Here is an 8,238-nt window from a genome sequence, read left to right on the forward strand (position 1 = left end):
GGTGGCGCGGCCATGACGTCCTCATGACGGCAGCCGTCTGGAACGGCCGCCCTCATTTTTTATGCGCAGAGCGCATATTAGGGTTAGGGAGATGCAGAAGCACCGCACCTCCCTAACCCTAGTACACGCTCCGCGCGTACCTTCATGGTGGTTTGTAACCCGCCAAAGAGAAACTATATATGAACTATGTGAAGTTGGAGCTTTCATGGCTGGCATCCATAGTTTTTTGTGGGTTTTTCAGGCTATGTGGCCATGTTCTAGAAGAGTTTATTCCTGACGTTTCGCCAGCATCTGTGGCTGGCATCTTCAGATAATGCTGTCCTGGAAGAGAGGCTGTGTGACCCTTGCTAAGGAGGAGTGATTTCCATGTTAATCTGTGTATTGTTCTGTTGTTGATGGCAGGACTTCAGGGTGGAAGGATATACAGGATATATATGTTGCCCAAGGAGAGTGATCCAGGGCTTGTCTACGTGGCAATTTATCTAGAATAAACCCCAGGCTTGCTACATCATGTTTACATGATGCAGGCCCAAAACCCAGAACTGCATCCAGACTGTCTTCATAACATCCACACCTGGTTTAAATAGGTCATCTTTTGTTCTGGGGTTTTGTCTCTCTTTTACAGTGACAATGCCTTTTGGCTCTCTGTGAGCCACATGGCACCACTGCTGTGGGTACAAGCTTCTCTGAGGGCAGGATGAGGTACCCAGCATTAACAACATGGCTAGGCACCTTGTTCTAACCTCAGCAGCAATGCCAGGTGATAAACAGGTCCTGTGTGGAAAGGCAGCCACCCGTTGTTCACTGTGAGAGCTGAAAACTCAAAGCAAAAGATGGAGGGAATTCAGGGGGAATTGGGGGACAGAATACTCTGGAGGCACCCTAGAGTATTTTGGCAAGTGAAGACAGGATCCTAGATTGCATGCATCTTTTCTACAACTGAAAGGAAAGAACAGTGTGGAGGAATTAAATAGAAATAGGGGGAGTTGCAACCCTGTACAATTTTCCTAATACAGGTCACATAGACCAAACATGTTTATCCATTGTGGTTTATCCATTGTGGTTGTAAAGTCATATAATGCTGGGGGGGAGAAACAAGGGTCACAGATCAAATATTCAAGTGTGTGTGTGTGTGTGTGTGTGTGTGTGTGTGTGTGTAAGAGAGAGGGGGGGGAGGGGGAGAGAGAGAGAGAGATGCAATGTGTCATTTACATTACAACAAGCCCAACAAAACAGAGCCCTCTAACTTTATGAGCAGATAGTCATAATGTTAAAGAGTAAGGTATAGAAAAAAAGTAAGCTTAAATATTTTTGCTTTTAGGGGACAGAACTCTGAAGAAATATGTCTGGAGTGGAAAGCATTGCATGCAAAAAGCACAGCTGCCTGGAGGAAAGAGCAGAAGTAGACATCCATTAAATAATTGAATTAACCTCTATTCAGCCTTTTCAACTGACTGCGATTTAGTTTGATAGTTTGCTGTTTGTTTTCTTCCAGGTTTGTACACAATATTCAGGGCTTCTCTGCAGCTGTAAGGGAAACTGAAGTTTCCATCTTTGTGTTGAAGAAAGGTACCCAGACTAAAAAAACTTCATAAATATGGGGGGGGGGGGGGCGGGGTAATATATGGCCTGTTGTTGCAGGGCAGGGCAAGATAACTCCAGTTATGAACCCACACTCAGAATACAAATCTCAGCATACATACAGGGCTGTATTTGTTTCAACTGTTTCAGTATCTCCAGCTGGAAGAACTTTTCACAGCAACACCATCCCCTTGGGTCATGAAGAAGAACCTTTCTGTTATTCCAAAATAATGCTTGAATCACATCAGAGATAACAGCAACATGATTTTAGCTGAACAGCAGTGTCCACACAATTTTATTTGTTGTTTGCTTTTTTGTTTAATTTGATCTATATCCTGCTTTTCTTGCTTAAGGGACCCACAGCACCTCACACCCTACATTAACACAAGACAGCTAAAAACATTATCAGACAGACAGACAGACAGAAGAAAAAATAATGCATTTCAGTGGACCCTTGGTATTGGTGGGTTTGCCATCCTTAGATCTGAGCCTCCACAGATTGCCATATCCCATATCATGCAATGGTAGCACGTGCATGTAGGTGCACACACATTGCCATCAACTGGATAATATGGGACTTGAGCTTCCATATTTTTTTGTCCATGGTGGGTGGAGGGGTGGAATCAAACCCCAACAGATGGGAAGGGGCTACTGCATTTGCTATTAAAAAGGGGTTGCCAGGTGAATGTTTTGGGGTGAACTTCCTGGTTCTCCAGGCCAAAAACATCATTAAAATGCATGCATGTGTGTATACTCACATATCTTTGTGTTATTTTTAAAAAAAACATTGAAATATCTATGGAGTTAAAATAATTCCAAATTCATTAAATAAACAAAATAGCACAGTATGTCATTAAAAGTCCATCACAATCAATTACTGAAAGCTTGACAGAATAAGAACGTTTTTATTTGTCAGCAGAAAGAGAGCCAGGAGAAAGCCATTCCTAGCCTCTCTAGGCAGAGAGTTTCAAAGCCTTAGAGAAAGCATCAATACTGAACTCGGGCCCGTTACAGACAACTTAGGGGGAACATCTGCACAAGGAGGTCTTGAAGACCTTCTTACATAAATCAATAAAAAGTCTAACTACTTCCATAAGTGAATGGTTATGCAAATGTAACATCCCAAAGGGATTCAGCACTCAGACTTGGGTAAGAATGATCCAAGATAAATATATCCACAGGCCTGACTCTGTCAATAGGGAGAGGAAGGTGGCTACCTCAGATAGTAGATGATGGGGTGAGAAGCAGCAAAATGTGGGAGGGCAGAGGTGTACATACCCTATGACAGTCAGTCCTGTATTGAAGATTAGGTACATGAAGTGTGTAGCCACTTTTATTAACATTAAGCCTACCGACTTTTAAAAAAAATACATTGAGAGTTATACTGGGACAGTAACAGTGCTAATGCCAGTTGTAATATGCCATAGATGAAATTATACATGTTTTCACATTATTTCAGTGCTGAGATCATAAATCCATTATTTAGAGCTTTGAAAGAACCACACCAGATTTTAGGGCAAAACTGACAAGTGTAATTTGTACTCTTGGAATAAGCCCAGAATATGGGCTTTGAAGACTGATTGAATTTATTTAGTTTTTAAAAGAATGAGGAAAAACAGATTGAAACTGAATCCAGATAAGACGGAGGTGCTCACAGTAGCGGCCCCGAAACCAAGAATTGGGTTGCAACCTCCAGTCCTGGATGGGGTCACACTCTCCTCCAGTGACTGTGTTCACAGTCTGGGGGTGCTCCTTGACTCGTCACTCCTGATGACAAATCAGGTAAATGCGACGGTCAGGAGCGCCTGCTATCAGCTTCGGCTGATACGCCAGCTGCACCCTTTTCTGGAAGTAAGGGATTTCGAAACTGTTGTGCACGCACGGGTAACCTCACGCCTGGACTTCTGTAATGTACTCTACTTGGGGCTACCCTTGTGCTTGGTTCGGAAGCTTCAGCTGGTACAAAATATGGCAGCCAGGCTTGTTTCTGGTACATCTAGAAGGGACCACATTACTCCGGTTCTGAGGTCCCTCCACTGGCTGCCTATTAGCTTCCGGGCCCGGTACAAGGTGTTGGTTATCACCTTTAAAGCCCTAAATGGTTTGGGTCCAAGCTATCTCAGGGACCGCCTCCTCCCATATAATCCTCTCCGCGCTCTCCGGTCCTCTGGGAAGAACTTACTGCAGCCTCTAAAATCTAGGCTTGCAGCGACCTCCCAGAGGGCGTTCTCTGCTGTCGCCCCCAAACTCTGGTACGACCTGCCAGATGAGATCCGTCAGTTGACATCATTAGACAGCTTTAAAAAAGCTGTCAAGACGGATCTCTTCCGGCAGGCCTTTCCAGATTAACCATCCCGGCCCGGGCTCCCTGATCCCCTCTTTCCTCTCGTGGCCCCATCTTTACTGATGGTTGAGGATCTCCAGAGGGACACCAGGGTTTTTAGTTTGTTTTAATTATGTTTTATGTTTTGATATTGTGTTTTTAATCTGTCATAATTTTTAATACTTTCTTAAGGAGGGGAGGGATTGTAATGTTTTTAATTTTATATTTTACTCTTGTTATATTTACTGTTGTCAACCACCCGGATTGGTTCGCCACAGGGCGGTATACAAATAAATATTATTATTATTATTATTATTATTATTATTATTAAAAAGAGATGATACTATAAGGAAAGGGTACTGGATTTTTTAAAAAAAAACTTTCTTCCTGTTTTAGTTATAAGAGTTAAAATTAAGATTGATCTCAATACAGGAAGTTAATATATGAAAGGAACGAGGGAAAGGATTAAGGAGTACATTGTTTGCCTTGGCAAATTGGAAACCATTTAGATTATTATTTTCTGAGGGGGGATATATGAATATAGAGGAATATTGTGATGCATTGTAGTATCTTGTGGTGCTACTATATGGCTTATGTATCTACAATTATAATAGGCCCTCCACAATAACAGGGATTAGGGATGCAGGACCTGCATGAAAGTGGAAAAATTGCAAATTAAAAAGATATTTTTGTAACCTGAAAGAACCCCTTCCTAGGAATCCCTAAGTCCTCCAATGCAATTGCATTGTCCACATCCACTAGAAACTGACCATAGAATTATGCTGGAGGACCTACAAATGCCTAGAGAAATATTCCCTTTAGGAATCCATGGCCCGTTACAGACGGGCCTTAAAGTGCATGCTCCACGCGTGGTAGGGTTAGAAAGGGGCAAACAAAATGGTGGTGGCCGTTCCACATGGCCGCCGCCATTATGACGTCACGACCGCGCCGCCTCTATATGGGGCGGCGCGGATGTGACGTCGTCACGCCGCGCCAGGGCGAATAGTGCGCCCCTTCCCCGGCCGCAAAAGGAGCTCCGAAATTGAGTTCCTTTTCTGTTTGTGTCGCTGGGCGCAGCCTTCAGACAGCTGCGCCCAGCGACGCAGAGGATAAAGGGGCCAAGCGGCCCCTCTCTCCTCCTGCCTGCCGCCGCGGGGTGTCCTTGGGGCTTGAAGCCCCAAGGACACCCCTTTCCAGGCTGCGGGGAAGGGGCCTTTTGACGCTTCCCCGCAGCCTGGAAAGTGGCGGATCAGGGCCTCAGTGGCTGCCGCTCTGGCCACTGAGGCCCCGATCTGGCTGGAAAAGGGGCGGGTGCAGGCCGCCACTTTTCGGCAGTCTGTAATCCGCCTATATGTCCTCCAGTAAAACCTCTGATGAAAGTTGGACATAGAGGTGTGCTGGAGGATGTAGAGAGTCCTAGAGAAAGCATATTAATCAAAATCATGACTAATCAAATCTGCAGAAAGTCAAAGTTACAAATGTGGAGGGTGGACTCAATTTTTTTTTATTATTATTATGATTAAAATAATAATCCCAGAAAAGTTTCTTATTCTTCAGTATGACTTCAAGAAACTATTTCTTTGTAGATTTTCACCCTACATTTTCTCTTAAGATACCCTTTGGTATAATTGCTCCTTAGGCTGTTTAGGCTGCAGTGCTATTTATTCTGAAGTAAGCTCCATTGAGTAAATATGTTTGAGTTTGGATTATCCAGGTCAAACTGCACATTACAGTGCAGCTGTCTGTAATGAAAGCCCAATACCTCCTTTCCTACTGCAGCATACCTTAGGGAAGGAACAACATGCTGTGAAGAGGAAACAACAGAATGGGATTGCTAAGGCTGTTAATATTTATGCAGGTTGCAAAACCCGCTTCATTTACCTGATATGTAAACTAATATTTTCTGATTCAACGGTTCCATTACACAAAAGACCAATGATGTTCTATTAATTTCCGCATTAAATATAGAAATGTTTTGTGCTCTCTCTATTGCTTTCCCACAGGCTATTGTAACACTCTTATTTTTCACTTGGGTTCTTAGCTGTTTACCTTGGGCACACTGCAGACATATCTCATAGCTACACTAATTTCATGTGTGAGTTCTTCAGTAATACTGCTGTGACGCTTTTGTCTTCTGTCTCTTCTGGGGGATAATTACAGGCTTATCCAGACAATTGATTTGAAAAGCCTTTCCATGGAACAAGAAAGGCTTTCCATGGATGGTCTGCCAGGGTTGGAAGGAGGAAGGAAAGCTATGTTTTCTCCATATCCCACCATCTTACCAGGATCATTTGGTGAGAACATGAGAGACAGCCTTCTTGGTGGCTGCTCCTAGCCTATGGAACATCCTTCCTCAGGAAGGTTCAGTTTTCCCCTCTCCACTATCTTTGTCGCTAGCAGCCTTAACTGGTTAGTGTAGAGCAGTTGTTCTCAATCTCCGGTTCTCCAGATATTTTTGATTTCATCTTCCAGATTCTCTCATCATTGGCCATGCTGACAAAGGTTTCTGGGTGCTAAAGCCCAAAACAGCTGGAGGATCAAAGGTTGAGAACCTCTGGTGTAGAGGGACATGCAGTTTGGTGTGCTGTTTTTAATATGTGATATATATTACATGTGATTTTAACTGTTTTAAATTGGATTGATGGATTAATGTTGTTTAAAATTTGTACTCCATATTGTTTTGTTTTAATATATATTATAAGCTGTTTTGATTCCCATTTGGGAGAACAGCAGGATATAAATGAAAGCTGGAATCCTGCATGGCAGTTATGAATGCATAATCTGAAGTTACACACACGATTGTTTCATATTCATGATCCCTATAGAGCATCTAGTTCAGGGGCTACACAGGGAATGTGAAAGCCCCCCCATCTGCACTTACTAGGAAGCAGCTGCTGTGATCAATGGGGGTCTGTTCCCTGTCAGTCAGGAAGCAAATGGCTGATGTTCCCACCCATTCCCAGTGATGTCTGGCTTGAGGAGGAATTGCAGCAGGGGTTCTTCTGCCTGTCACACAAGAGATTACTTATAGGACCTGAGCAATAGGGGAACAGACCTCTCCCAATCTAGCTGCTTCCTGGTAGGTGGAGACTTGGAGGGGGGGAGTTGAGCTGGAATTCACTGCTTAGTACTGTAACTACAGTGCTTACACAGATGGAAAGATCATACAACATTCTAACCCAAGTAAATAAATAATTGATCAACCTGATCAGCTGAGTAAGAAAATTCTGGCTAATAATATTCAGCTGTGGTGATGTAAATCCTCACCATCACTATCACTTTAATAGAGCTACAGAAAAGAGTTCTGTACATGAAATCCACAGAAAGTCAGGCTACAGTGCCAGAATTATACAGGCAACAATTGTAAGGATCACAGTTAAGCAATCTGGATTGTTTTCTGTGAGAATCCATATAGTCATGTAGGGAGGGAAGATCATGTATGGAAGAATCCTATCAGGGATGTCGCTTAAGTTGAGTAGAGCTGTGTATATAATATCACAGTTCCACAATCATGTAGAATAAATGCTAAACATCTTAATGCTTTTTAGAAAGCATGCTTTTAGGCCTTGTAACTTGGATGTGAACATAGGAGTTTATCACACTGGGTAAATTCCATGCAGAAATGGGGGTTTAAATTTTAAAAAACCACAAAAGCGGGTCGATTTTCATATGACGTCATTGTTAAAGTGGTATTAATAAAAATGGAAAGTAGATGGAAAGTAGACGAAAGCCGCTCCTTTTTACATTTGGAAAATCCTGAAAGTAAAAAGGGGTGGCTTTTGTCTACTTTCCGCTTGGGTTAACACCAGTTTAACAATGATATGTGTGAAAATCAGCCCACTTTTGCAGTTTTTTTCCAGTTTTTAAAACCTATTTTTTGCATGGGATTTCTCTCCATACTATATTTGTAAAAATATGTGGGTAGTACTCATCTCAGAAACCAGAAGGTTGACTAGGAAAGATTTATATGTTATATATTGAGACTTAAGTGCCTGTGCAGCTCCTTTCCTCTCCCTGTTATTAGCAAAAATTATATAGGACTGTAAAAAAGAAGATGTAAAAGGACAGAATAAATTACATAAGAAAAGCAAACAAATTAGTATAGTTTGCTCCAGTATATATAAGCCTTATCTGAGGTATGGGCAGCATGAAGTCCACATGCACACACACACACACAGTTCTATTTCCTTTTGTTTTGTGGATCCAATAGCCTTCTATCATTGCTAAGTTTGATGTCAAACCACTATATGTGGGCAGCATTTTGTGACGAGTTTGAAAAAAAAGTGCACAATGCATTTTCCCATTAAAGCAATGCATGCAGAAACCACACACCT

Source organism: Sceloporus occidentalis, unplaced genomic scaffold, assembly GCF_023333645.1.
Source record: "Sceloporus occidentalis isolate IW3139 unplaced genomic scaffold, rSceOcc1.0.p SCAF_6, whole genome shotgun sequence".
Classification (NCBI taxonomy): Eukaryota; Metazoa; Chordata; class Lepidosauria; order Squamata; family Phrynosomatidae; genus Sceloporus; species Sceloporus occidentalis.